This window comes from Etheostoma spectabile, unplaced genomic scaffold (genome assembly GCF_008692095.1).
Source record: "Etheostoma spectabile isolate EspeVRDwgs_2016 unplaced genomic scaffold, UIUC_Espe_1.0 scaffold00018854, whole genome shotgun sequence".
Lineage (NCBI taxonomy): Eukaryota > Metazoa > Chordata > Actinopteri > Perciformes > Percidae > Etheostoma > Etheostoma spectabile.
In genome coordinates, this window is record NW_022604519.1 from 89,382 (window position 1) to 102,068 (window position 12,687).

The 12,687-nt window shown below is 39.8% G+C and overlaps 7 non-coding genes and 1 pseudogene across 7 annotated transcripts; 4 read left to right on the forward strand and 4 right to left on the reverse strand.

Annotated features, from left to right (window-relative positions):
• Nucleotides 1-2,388: 2,388 nt before the first annotated feature.
• Nucleotides 2,389-12,687, forward strand: part of LOC116682767 (E3 ubiquitin-protein ligase TRIM21-like) — a 53,879-nt pseudogene continuing 43,580 nt past the window's right edge.
• trnaa-agc (transfer RNA alanine (anticodon AGC)) lies at nucleotides 4,043-4,115 on the forward strand. The gene has a single exon. It is a non-coding gene; the product is annotated as a tRNA-Ala (tRNA).
• On the forward strand, nucleotides 7,528-7,743 carry LOC116682773 (small nucleolar RNA U3). The gene has a single exon (XR_004330481.1). It is a non-coding gene; the product is annotated as a small nucleolar RNA U3 (small nucleolar RNA).
• trnam-cau (transfer RNA methionine (anticodon CAU)) lies at nucleotides 9,017-9,088 on the reverse strand. Its single transcript has one exon. It is a non-coding gene; the product is annotated as a tRNA-Met (tRNA).
• trnaa-agc (transfer RNA alanine (anticodon AGC)) lies at nucleotides 10,088-10,161 on the reverse strand. Its single transcript has one exon. It is a non-coding gene; the product is annotated as a tRNA-Ala (tRNA).
• trnat-ugu (transfer RNA threonine (anticodon UGU)) lies at nucleotides 10,770-10,842 on the forward strand. The gene has a single exon. It is a non-coding gene; the product is annotated as a tRNA-Thr (tRNA).
• On the reverse strand, nucleotides 11,389-11,470 carry trnas-uga (transfer RNA serine (anticodon UGA)). The gene has a single exon. It is a non-coding gene; the product is annotated as a tRNA-Ser (tRNA).
• trnat-agu (transfer RNA threonine (anticodon AGU)) lies at nucleotides 12,280-12,353 on the reverse strand. The gene has a single exon. It is a non-coding gene; the product is annotated as a tRNA-Thr (tRNA).

Here is a 12,687-nt window from a genome sequence, read left to right on the forward strand (position 1 = left end):
TTCCATTTTGCTGCTGTTTTTAGCAGCCCGTTGGGTGCTAACTCTAGCAGGAGGATAACACGGTGTAGACAACACCGATTGGTTTCATTTTTCTCTCTACTGACAGACCTCCTAATGTTCAAACAACAGAGCTACGTGTTGAAATTGACTGGAATTCTCCTTCAACAAGCCAGGAGTAAAGCTGTTCACCTCCAACCTACTTTACTTTCTGCGTTACACATCTGCTCCCTCTGCCAAGCACCCTATCACTCCAAATCCCCGCGTGAAAACAAGAAGAAGGATGAGGAGTGAAACACTGACACACACACACACACACACACACACACACACACAGTAATAGGCTGAAGTGCAGTGGGAAGGTGCAGTGTAAAGTCATCAGACAGCTGGTTTCTGTCTTTCAGGACTTTGCACATTCCCGCTGTGTCTGCTTGGGTTTAATCTGGGTGATCCAGTTTCCTCCCACTAACGTTAAGAAGTACTTGTGTGTAGGAATACCTTCAATAGATTCTTTGAAAATACCTTCTGTATAGTTGTATTTCTGTAGAAACTGTCTTTTTCTGAGCCATTTTAGCTCATATTTTGTTACTATTATCGCAAAATAAATACTTTTAAATCCAAAAACATTGTTCCACTGACTTGACAATACCTTGGAAGTAGAGTTGGGCAATATATTGGTATTATATCGATATTGAGATATGAAACTAGATATCGTCTTAGATTTTGGATATTGTAATATTGTAATATGACATAAGTGTTGTCTTTTCTTAGTTTTAATGGCTGCATTACAGTAAAGTGATGTCCTTTTCTGAACTTACCAGACTGTTGTTACTGTTCTATTATTTACCTTTACACACTTATTCATTCCTCCTCTCTAAGCGTAGCTCCCATGGCGCCATTTTAATGCTAAGGCTCCATCCCCTGGCGTTAGCATCCCATTGACTCCCATTCATTTTGGTACCACTTAGACAGTAAATAACTTTACATCTGAAGCGTTTAAAGACTCTATTTATCCTTTTTTATTTCTAAAGAAATATGACAATTTATAAAAGGCTCCATTACCTTGTAGCTCACGTTATGGCGCCGTAGCAGATGTTTTTGTAAAAATAGGCTAACGATTGTGTCATAACCATGGGACTTGTCAGGAAAGCTCGCAGACAGTTTGGACTCCCATCAGCTGTTTATTATTGCTAATGTTAACTAGCATTGTAGTTAGCAGTAATTAGCCTGTGCCTATGTTAATGTTAACTAGCATGTTAGCAGTAATTAGCCTGTGCCTATGTTAATGTTGCCTAGCATATTAGTTAGCAGTGATTAGCCTGTGCCTATGTTAATGTTAACTAGCATGTTAATTAGCAGCAATTAGCCTGAGCCTATGTTAATGTTAACTGGCATGTTAGTTAGCAGTAATTAGCCTGTGCCTATTTAATGTTACCTATCATATTAGTTAGCAGTAATTAGCCTGTGCCTATGTTAATGTTGACTAGCATGTTAGCAGTAATTAGACTGTGCCTATGTTAATGTAACTAGCATGCTAATTAGCAGTAATTAGCCTGTGCCTATACTATAGGTTAACTAGCATGTTAGTTAGCAGTAATTAGCCTATGCCTATGTTAATGGTAACTAGCATGTTAGTTAGCAGTAATTAGCCTGTGCCTATGTTAATGGAAACTAGCATGTTAGTTAGCAGTAATTAGCCTGTGCCTATGTTAATGGTAACTAGCATGTTAGTTAGCAGTAATTAGCCTGTGCCTATGTTAATGGTAACTAGCATGTTAGTTAGCAGTAATTAGCCTGTGCCTATGTTAATGGTAACTAGCATGTTAGTTAGCAGTAATTAGCCTGTGCCTATGTTAATGGTAACTAGCATGTTAGTTAGCAGTAATTAGCCTGTTCCTAAGGTGAACCGATTTCTCAGACAAAATCCGGGGACATTTTCAGCTCAGAAGCATAAATACCTCCAATACAGGTAATGTTTTTATCTTTGTAAAACTTAAAACGGGGACACTGCCCCAGGGGCATCACAAGACCTAGAGCTGCACTGGAGCACTAGCCCCCCTAGCGGGGTTCATGGGCATGCTTCCCTACAAGAAAATGTTAATAACAATAATAATAATAATAATAATAATAATAATAATAATAATAATACATTTTATTTATAGGTGCTTTTCTCCGCACTCAGGATGCCGCACAGGGTATTCATATATTAAAAACAGCTAAACAAATACTATACATAATAAAACAAAACAGCAAAACAAATACTAGACAACAAAAACAACGTAAAGGCAGAGCAATTGACATCTTAGTGGAATAGGCAGTTTTAAACAGATGTGTTTTATGTTAGGAGTTTAAATGGGGGGGATGAATCAATGTTTCTGAGTTGGGGTGGTAATGAGTTCCAGAGATGGGGGGCAGAGCGGTGGTGCTGAGACGGGCGGAGGGGGCAGAGAGCTTTATGGAGGAAGAGGATCTGAGCGAACGGGAGGGAGTGGGACGCTGGAGGAGATCAGACAGATATGGGGGGCTAAGTTGTGGATGGCCTTGAATGCTAACAGGGAGTACTTTGAATTGAACACGGAACTGGACCAGGAGCCATTGGTGCTGGTGGAGGACATGAGTGATGTGGGACCTGGGATCTCCAGCAGGTATTATGGTAGAGTCTTTAAAAGAGCTGCAAAGATATTACCTCCTGTGGTAATCTGACTGGTAGGGTTATAGAACGTAGTGGTAGACTAAGACCTCCTGTGACACAAACTAAGTGGTATGCTCTCTCTTTTATACCTCAGGCTATCAGACAGCACAACAACCTACCTACATATTTTAAAGGTTTTTGTTGTACCGTATGGTACAATAGTATATTTATTGTGCTGTATTTATGCTTCAGTTTTTAGGGTGTTACAGTAAAAGAAGATGTTCTCAAGTTCAGCCCAGGTAAATGCTCAGCCCATTTTCACACAGACCTAAACATACTCACTTAATGCTGGTTACAATATTTGAAATTTTTCATAAAGTATTGAAATTTTTCAATAAAGTATTGGCTTTTTCCTCGCAAAAGTTTTGTTTGATTAACATTTACCCTGGACCCGAGACAGCACCTCTGATTCATAGTTGAATCATTTAATAACCATAAAAGATAGAAAATTACCGAGTGTTGCGGCCAAAAGCTAACAAGTTAACGGTTGCGGAGGTCTCTTCGGGGTCTTTCTAGCCTCTACAGGTGATTTTCTATCCAGCCTGGAACTTGTGCCCTTTTTCAGGGTCGTTGAGCATTAAATTCAAACGGTTACATCCAAGATTTATCCACTTTATGTCCATAATTCATTTCTGCTGTTAGCTCCGGGCTCCGTGTCCCCCCTGTGTGTGTCGGAAGTGTAGGCAAGCAGCATGCCCATATATGGGAGACAACATAACCAAAGAGTTCAGTGGGAAAGATAGTGATCCGGGATTCCCCCCAGTAAAACTAGTCTAGCATGTGAGCAAAGATACGTAGTGGACAACATAGATAGCATGTGAGAGGTAGCGGGATCAATGCCCGCATTCTCCAGAGGACTTTAGATTCTTCTTGTTTTACAACAACAACTATAAATTTGGACTTTTTACAACATACTATACTACGACTTTTTAGGAATATTTCGACATACTATACTATGACATTTTAGGACATTTTATGAATATTTTGTCATACTATACTATGACTTTTCTTGAATTTTTTGACATACTATACTATGAATTTATTTGAATATTTTGTCATACTATACCTTTTATGAATTTTTTGACATATTATGCTATGAATTGTTATAATTTTTTTGACATACTATACTATGTATTTTTATACATATTTCGACATACTACAGGATGACTTTTTATGTATTTTTAGACATACTAAACAATGACTTTTATGAATATTTTGACATACTATGACCTTTTACGACTTTTTAAGAATTTTTGACATACTATGACTTTTTATGACTTTTATGAATTTTTGACATAGTACACTATGACTTATGAATTTTTCGACATACTATACGATGACTTTTTATAAAAAGGGGAATTAGCTCAAATGGTAGAGCGCTTGCTTAGCATGCGAGAGGTAGCGGGATCAATGCCCGCATTCTCCAGAGGACTTTAGATTCTTCTTGTTTTACAACAGGAACTATAAATCTGGACTTTTTACGACATACTACACTACGACTTTTTAGGAATATTTAGACATACTATACTATGACTTTTTATGACTTTTTTAAATTTTTTGACATACTATACTGTCCATGACCCGATACCGGATAAAGCGGATGAAGATGGATGGATGGACATACTATACTATGACTTTTTATGAATATTTTGACTTATTATACTATGACTTTTATGAATTTTCAACATGTTATACTATGACTTTTTATGATTATTTATGATTTTTTTGACATACTATACCATGACTTTTTATTTTTTTGTCATACTAAACTATGACTTTTATGAATTTTCAACATGTTATACTATGACTTTTTATGATTATTTATGATTTTTTTGACATACTATAATATGACTTTGTGAATTTTTTGACATACTATACTATGACTTTTATGAAGTTTTTGAAATACTATACTGTGACTTTTTATGAATATTTTGACTTACTATACTATGACTGTTTATGATTTCTTTTGACTTTTTATGAATTTTTGACATACTATACTATGACTTTTTATGACTTCTTCGACATACTATGACATTTTTTTGAAAAGGGGAATTAGCTCAAATGGTAGAGCGCTTGCTTAGCATGTGAGAGATAGCGGGATCAATGCCCGCATTCTCCAGAGGACTTTAGATTCTTCTTGTTTTACAACAAGAACTATAAATCTGGACTTGTTACGACATACTATACTACAACTTTTTAGGAATATTTTGACATACTATACTATGAATTTTTATACATATATTTCTTCATACTACAGTATGACTTTTTATGTATTTTTAGACATACTAAACAATGACTTTTTATGAATACTTTGACATACTATGACCTTTTACGACTTTTCAAGAATTTTTTGACATACTATGACTTTTATGAATTTAAGACATATTATACTATTACTTTGACATACTATACTAGGACTTTTTAGGATTTTTTATGAATATTTTGACTTATTATACTATGACTTTGTGAAATTTGTTGCCCCCGGTGCTGCGCATCGGAGTGTGAATGTGTATGAATGTTTATCTGATGAGCAGGTGTGTAGATGTGTGTGAGTGTGTATCTGATGAGCAGGTGTGTAAATGTGTGTGAATGTTTATCTGATGAGCAGGTGTGTAGATGTGTGTGAGTGTATATCTGATGAGCAGGTGTGTAGATGTGTGTGAGTGTGTATCTGATGAGCAGGTGTGTAGATGTGTGTGAGTGTGTATCTGATGAGCAGGTGTGTAGATGTGTGTGAGTGTGTATCTGATGAGCAGGTGTGTAAATGTGTGTGAGTGTATATCTGATGAGCAGGTGTGTAGATGTGTGTGAGTGTGTATCTGATGAGCAGGTGTGTAGATGTGTGTGAGTGTGTATCTGATGAGCAGGAGTGTAAATGTGTGTGAGTGTATATCTGATGAGCAGGTGGCACCTTGTACGGCAGCCCCGGCCACAGTGTATGAATGTGTGTGAATGGTGAATGTTTCCTGTATGATGTAAAAGTGCTTTGAGTAGTCGCTAAGACTAGAAAAGTGCTATATAAATACAGCACATTTACATTTACACACTTTATAAATAAACCTCAGATAGTTCAACCTGTTTCATTAGGAAGCAGTTTTATACTCTTTCAAAATAAAACATTCATGCAACAAAACTTAAATAAGGTGCTCGGGTTTTAAAACGGACGCAAACAGAAAAATAAAACCAAAACTGAGTTCTTCTGTTCTCCAACAAGAAATAAGGACGAATAAAAGGATCTGTCTCTGTCTTCATGATATCGGGTTGGTCCTCTGATCTGTCCCCGTCTTCTCCAGACGGATCTGTCCCCGTCTTCTCCTGGAAGACAGGTTTATTATTTCAGTTTAATTATTAGGAATCAAAGTCTCTGTGTGTTGGTCCTTTGATCTGTCCCTGTCTTCTCCCTCTGATCTGTCCTTGTCTTCTCCCACGGATCTGTCCCCGTCTTTTCCCTCTGATCAGTCCCCGTCTCCTCCCTTTGATCTGTCCCCGTCTTCTCCCTTTGATCTGTCCCTGTCTTTTCCCTCTGATATGTCCCCATCTTTTCCCTCTGATATGTGCCCGTCTTCTCCCTCTGATATGTCCCTGTCTTTTCCCTCTGATATGTCCCCATCTTCTCCCTCTGATATGTCCCCGTCTTCTTCCACGGATCTGTCCCCGTCTTCTCCCTCTGATATGTCCCCGTCTTCTCCCTCTGATATGTCCCCGTCTTCTCCCTCTGATCTGTCCCCATCTCCTCCCACAGATCTGTCCCCGTCTTCTCCCTCTGATGTTCCTTCTTAAATCTTTGTGGGTTTTTCCCCAAATTTTTAAAGCTTTTTCTTTTCTTTTTTTACACTTCACTTTTCACATACGTTGACATTTTTGTCTCTTTTTTACACTTAAAAAAAATTCTTTTACCAAATGTTTTTTCTCCAGATGCTATAAAAGGAACCAGAAACTCCCAAATCCAATGAAAGTGTTAACCCAAATTTCTGATATGGAAACTTCTTTGAGGCACAGGAAGCCAGTGTAAAGACTTCAGAACTGGAGTGATGTGATCCAGTCTCTTGGTCTTAGTGAGGACTCGAGCAGCAGCGTTCTGAATCAGCTGCAGCTGTCTGATTGATTTTTTAGGGAGACCTGTAAAGACCCCGTTACAGTAGTCAAGTCTACTGAAGATGAAAGCATGGACCAGTTTTTCCAAATCCTGTTGACAAATGAGTCCTTTAACCCTTGATATATTCTTAAGGTGATAGTAGGCTGACTTTGTAATTGTCTTAATGTGGCTGTTAAAATTCAGGTCAGAGTCCGTGACTACACCCAGATTTCTGGCTTTGTCTGTTGTTTTTAACATTGTTGTTTGAAGCTGAGCACAGACTTTTAATTGTTCCTCTTTTGCTCCAAAAACAACCACCTCAGTTTTTCCTTCATTTAATTTCAGAAAGTTCTGGCACATCCAGCCGTTAATTTGTTCAATGCGTTTAGTCAGTGTATGTATTGGACTATAGTCCCCAGGCGATAAGGTTATGTAAATTAGTATGTCGTCCGCATAACTATGGTAACTTATTTAGTTGTTTTCCATAATCTGAGCCAGTGGAAGCATGTTAAGAACCAGTATTAATGCAAAGAAAGGACTGGAGCATTTATTGTAGAGAATAAGTAGGCTGACACTGAAATATTGAGACAACAGTGACTGAAAATCTAATTCAATCTACATATCGGTCTTCTTAAAGATCTAAATAGATTTTCTCACCTCAGAGTCATCTGGAGCACGTAACAATTAGCTTCTGTCCCTTTGAACCCTGAGTGACAATCACTCTGCAGTGAATGAGATGCAGTTTCCCCCCCTCAGTCTAACCAAGACTATACTTTCAGGGATCATTTCTAGAGTCTCTGACTTGAGGAATGTGTTTTTAAAGTGTTTAGTCTCGCTGACCACGATGATGAGTCGTGATATTCCTTTCTGAGCGTGAAGCTGACAGAGAGTAATGATTCACTTCATATGCTCTCTGTCATTGATGATTGTTCTTTGCTTCTTTATGGAGTATTGAAGAAGGGAGTATGTTCAGAGTGGTAGTAGCAGATATGTGGAAAACTAACATGTGTGAAGGTAACAAAACATGCTAAACTTTCTAATTGACTGAAGTTATAGTCAGTCTCAAAGTATGTTTTGTCCATGGTGGACAAAGATACTTGAAAGGGTTAACACCTACTTTCTTGACTTTGTAATACCTTATGTCTAGTGTAAAAATATAAACCGAGTTAAGCCATAATTCATTTTTATTTCTACTTTGCTTTTCCTACTTTGACATGTCAAAAAGGTGCATTGTTTGAAAGCCCATCTCTACACATCCATGTTCCACTCCCACAGGTGTTTCCACTTGACCAATCAGACTGTGTGGCCCTTACAGGCTCAGCTTGATTGACATGTATTAAAGGGGTGGAACGGTACACTGAAGTCCCGGTGGACGGGATGGCATGTTGTAACGAGGTTTGAGTACATACAGCAAATACTTGAAGCCAGGTTACTCTACGAGTGGATACGGGGCGTTGAAGGTGATGTGGAAATCCTGATTGATTCAGTGATTTTTTGGCCCTATTTGTATTTGGATCTAAAGGCTGGTTAAGTTTCTGTTTCCCTTTTACCGGCTCTGTCATGACAATACTGTGAAAAACACCAAAAGAAATCCATCGCTACCTTGTTAGCAAGACCTGATATCACGTCACACTTCCGCTGAGTCGGCAACTCGCTGACTGAAAGTTCCAAGGGAGGGGGGTTCAACTCACAGGCGCTAGGGGGGAGCGAGACGACCACCATTCAACTCATTCCAATGACTCCGAAGCTGTTCTGTTGGGTAAATTAAGCTAAAAATAAATGCATAGTTGTATAAGTTCTAATGTTTATTTCTTGACTCCCAGGACATATGAGAAGTGTTTTAGAGGAGACTGGCTCAGCTCGTACTGCTCTGTGTGTGATATCAATACATATCTGGACGATTCATGTTCCCTTTAAGGTCCTACAACCATTTTTAACATTCAAGTGACCTCAGTGCAGCACAACTTTTTGTAATAACCCAGTTTGTTCTGAAAGAAATGATGTTGATATCTTGACTGGAGACACCAGGGTTGATGTTTTACAAGCTTTTACAAACCTCCTGTGACACAAACTAAGCAGTATGCTCTCTCTTTCAGACTATCACAACAAGAACTTGGAATGTACATGTTTTACAGTAAGTATTTGTACTGTAGTATAGTATATTGTTTTATGCTCCAGTATTTCATTTCAGAAACTTTGTTAAATATCAACAGAGAGGAAATAGACACTCTGCTGACACAAAGCATAGCAATTAGCAGAGGATGGTTTCGATCCATCGACCTCTGGGTTATGGGCCCAGCACGCTTCCGCTGCGCCACTCTGCTCTGGATTCTCTACCCAGGTCTGTGATTCACATTTTGATGGAAGGTGGCAACCAAGGTTCCAGCCGCTCTCGGGTTGTAAAGTTAAACATTTAGTAGACCTTGCAAGTATCTTTTATGTGAGCTTCCTGATTACTCACACATTGATTATTCACATGTAACACTTGTGTTTTAAAAACAGGGCATTGTGAGTACAGATATAAACATCAGTAAGGACTCTACCAACTTGCCTCGTATCATTTTAGTTTGGACACCCAGTGAGGCTTACTGCGATGGTTTGGACTGGGTTGACTAGGGTTTTCGGCTGCTCTTGTAATTGTGGGCCCAAACATATAGGCATTCATGGAGACATGGAAGAAATTCACTAGGGTGGCAATTTGCTTGACAATGGCAATACATTGCGCAAGATGTTAATGGCATCTTATTGACCTTGTACCCCAATGTGCAATACAGGCTAAATCCTATGGTGGGAATCAAGATCCACCAATGTTTATGTCCACAATGTCCACCTGAATCCAGAAATGTCCCTGCCAGATGGGAAATAGACTGACAATTGGGTCAACATTGTGCAATTATCTTCAAAATGTCCAACTGAGTCCACAAGTATACCTGCCAGATGGGAAATAAAGTGATAACTGTCTTCATGGTCTGAACGTGTCAAATATTGCCGTACAGTGCCCACATTGAGTCCAGATGTGTCCGTTTTGGTTCCTGATCCATGCTATGACCCCAAGAGTGCACAACTTACAATTGAAAGCTGTGGGGAAAGGGGGGTTTCAAAGCTAATAGACCATTCAACAAGCAGTTCTAATGCACTATACTGGCCCATTCAGGATGAGCACTGTATACTCTGACTGCAGCAACACAAGCTCAAATTTCAGTGATTGACCAATTTTTATGGTGATTGCGAAACTGAATGCAAAGTGATCTGTTTAATGGGTAGCCGGGGGATTGGGTGGACATGATGATGGTATGCAAACTGAGGTAATCTCGGCAACAACAAGGTGCTGCTGGGATTTAAACCCAGGATCTCCTGTTTGCTAGACAGGCACTTTAACCAACTAAGCCACAGCACCTCCATTAGCAGCTGTAATGTTAAGTCTTAATTTCTCTTTTACCTTAAATAAGATAAACATAAAGTATACTGACTGGCAGTATTGGGAGTAACGTGTTACAAAAGTAACGCAAATAAAGTGATGTATTCCTTTTTGCTTTAACACAGTAATATAACGTATTACCAATTACATTTCATTAATATTATACTTGTTTAAACAACAAGAAACACAAACATTAAACTAGAGCCAGTGAAGCTCAGTCCACCAGGTGGACCAGTCACCATTTGAACCAGACTGAGGTGGACGCTTCAGGGCCCAGCACTCTTCCAGATCGTTGAGAAGCTCTAGCAGCTGGGTGTGCTGCAATACAAAAATGAGAAATTGCCTCGTGGGGGCCTCCCTAGGGAGGTAGTCCAGGCACGTCCACCTGGGAGTAGGTCTTGGGTAAGGTGACTTGACTAGGTGGAGGGATTATATCTCCAACCTGGCCTGGGAACGCCTCGAGATCAACCAGTCGCTCTGAAAAGGGAAGTTTGGGGTTCCCTGCTGGAGCTGCTTGACAAAGATGGATGGTTGGAACCCTGTTCACTAGCTCATTGTAATCTTGCATGACAGGCAAACCTGTAGGAGGCGCTGTAGCTTAGTGGTTAAAGCACCTGTCTTGTAAACAGGAGATCCTGGGTCCAAATCCCAGCAGTGCCTGATAATCAGTTAATACTTTTGTTATCAGCACTACAAAGAGTGTATATATTTGTTATTTATTTTTGCTATAGTGCTTAACAAGCATTATTTATTATTTTTATTTATATATTTGAGGGGCAATACATATCTGAAGGGAAATGGGTTGGACCCATTTTTTAATGCTTTCAAAACCTTGTTTTGTTGGGGCTGAACGTGGCCCCGGTGTACACCAGGACCCTGTGACATCACTGTCGGGTGGGGTTTCAGGTGCATGTGATGCTGACTGAGGTGAAATAAACAGGAACTTTATCGGTCAAGGCACGTTGGGCGCTGACTGCCTGATTTTAACATCTTTGATGCTGCTGGAATGAAAATTAATGAATTGATTATTTGATATTAGTTGACTATATCGGGATATGCAACTGAAGGAAGAATCACAGGGTCGTCATGGATCTAAGAAGAGGGAGCCAATTTGGAAGGATCTGCACCGCCTATAAACTGTAATTTCTCAAAATATCATCCTCCCCTATATGTCACTAAATTCTTATTTATTCTGTAGATGGAAATCGCTGTGAGCAGGGTTTGAACCTGCACAGGGAGACCCCATTGGATTTCAAGTCCAACGCCTTAACCACTCGGCCATCACAGCTGTAAAATACATTTGGTCTTTACAATGGAGAACCCCTGAGGCCTGACAGACTCCATTACAGTTAGTACCATCAATCAGACAAAGATAGAGCCTTGGGCAGTTCTGAATGACTGATGGGGATTCCCAAACACTTCAGTTCCAAAGGATCATTCAAATCTTGAAGGTATTTCAGGTGTAATGTGGGTAGTTAATCCACCCCCTTTAGATGATCTGATTCATTTCCGAACCAGTCCAGATTGACATTTAACAAGTTATTTAATCACAAGTCAATGAGAAACATACATGTGTACAGACAAGATTAGCAGCAGCAGCGTCACATCAGAAAATGTTTTGGTGTGCAAAGACCAAGAAAATGCCACGCAACAGAAATGCCATGCTCACACCACACAGGGAGTGTGCAGGAGGCCTTACCCCTGACTTCCACCAACTGCGGATCCACTCTGCTTCGTGTCTGCTCCGTGATCCGCAGTCCGTCAACACCCACCAGGTCCGGATTTGTTGCAGGCCATGACGGACCGCTGAAGTCACATGGACCCACGGGATCTCGTGAATTCATGTATGATCACGCGATATAACAGGATGTAGTTTCTATAAACAGAACCACAAAACCTGATGAATGAACTAGCTTAAACTTGCATTGATCTGAATTTCATGTGTTTTTTTATGCATAATCTTAAGTCTGTTTCGATGTAGTGTTTCTGTGTAAATGTAACATGCCTTTTTCATTTGCTACCAGACCTTAATGAGTAGCATGGGGATTGGGTAGACATGATGATGGGATGCAAACAGAGGTAATGACTGCAACAACAAGATGCTGCAGGGATTTGAACCCTGGATCTCCTGTTTACTAGACAGGCACTTTAACCAGCTAAGCCACAGCACCCCCTTGAGTACTACTCACAAACAAAACAACAAACCTACTCTCATTCAGAAGCCATAGAAGAGCGGTGCAAATATTTCATCAGAGTGATGGCTTGTGGTAAGAAATTGGTCCTGATTCAGTTGGTTTTGGCGTGAAGTGCTCTGTAGCGCCTACCAGAGGGAAGGAGCTGGAACAGGTTGTGTACGGGGTGAGATGGGTGAGAGGGCGGGAGGCCACTTGATGAGTGTCATCGGTGGAAATCTAAACCAGTGATTCCCAAAATGGCTGACCTAACATTGTGCAGCCCACCTGCATCTATGAAAGCATTCCACTCCACTGGTATAGACTGTTTTCA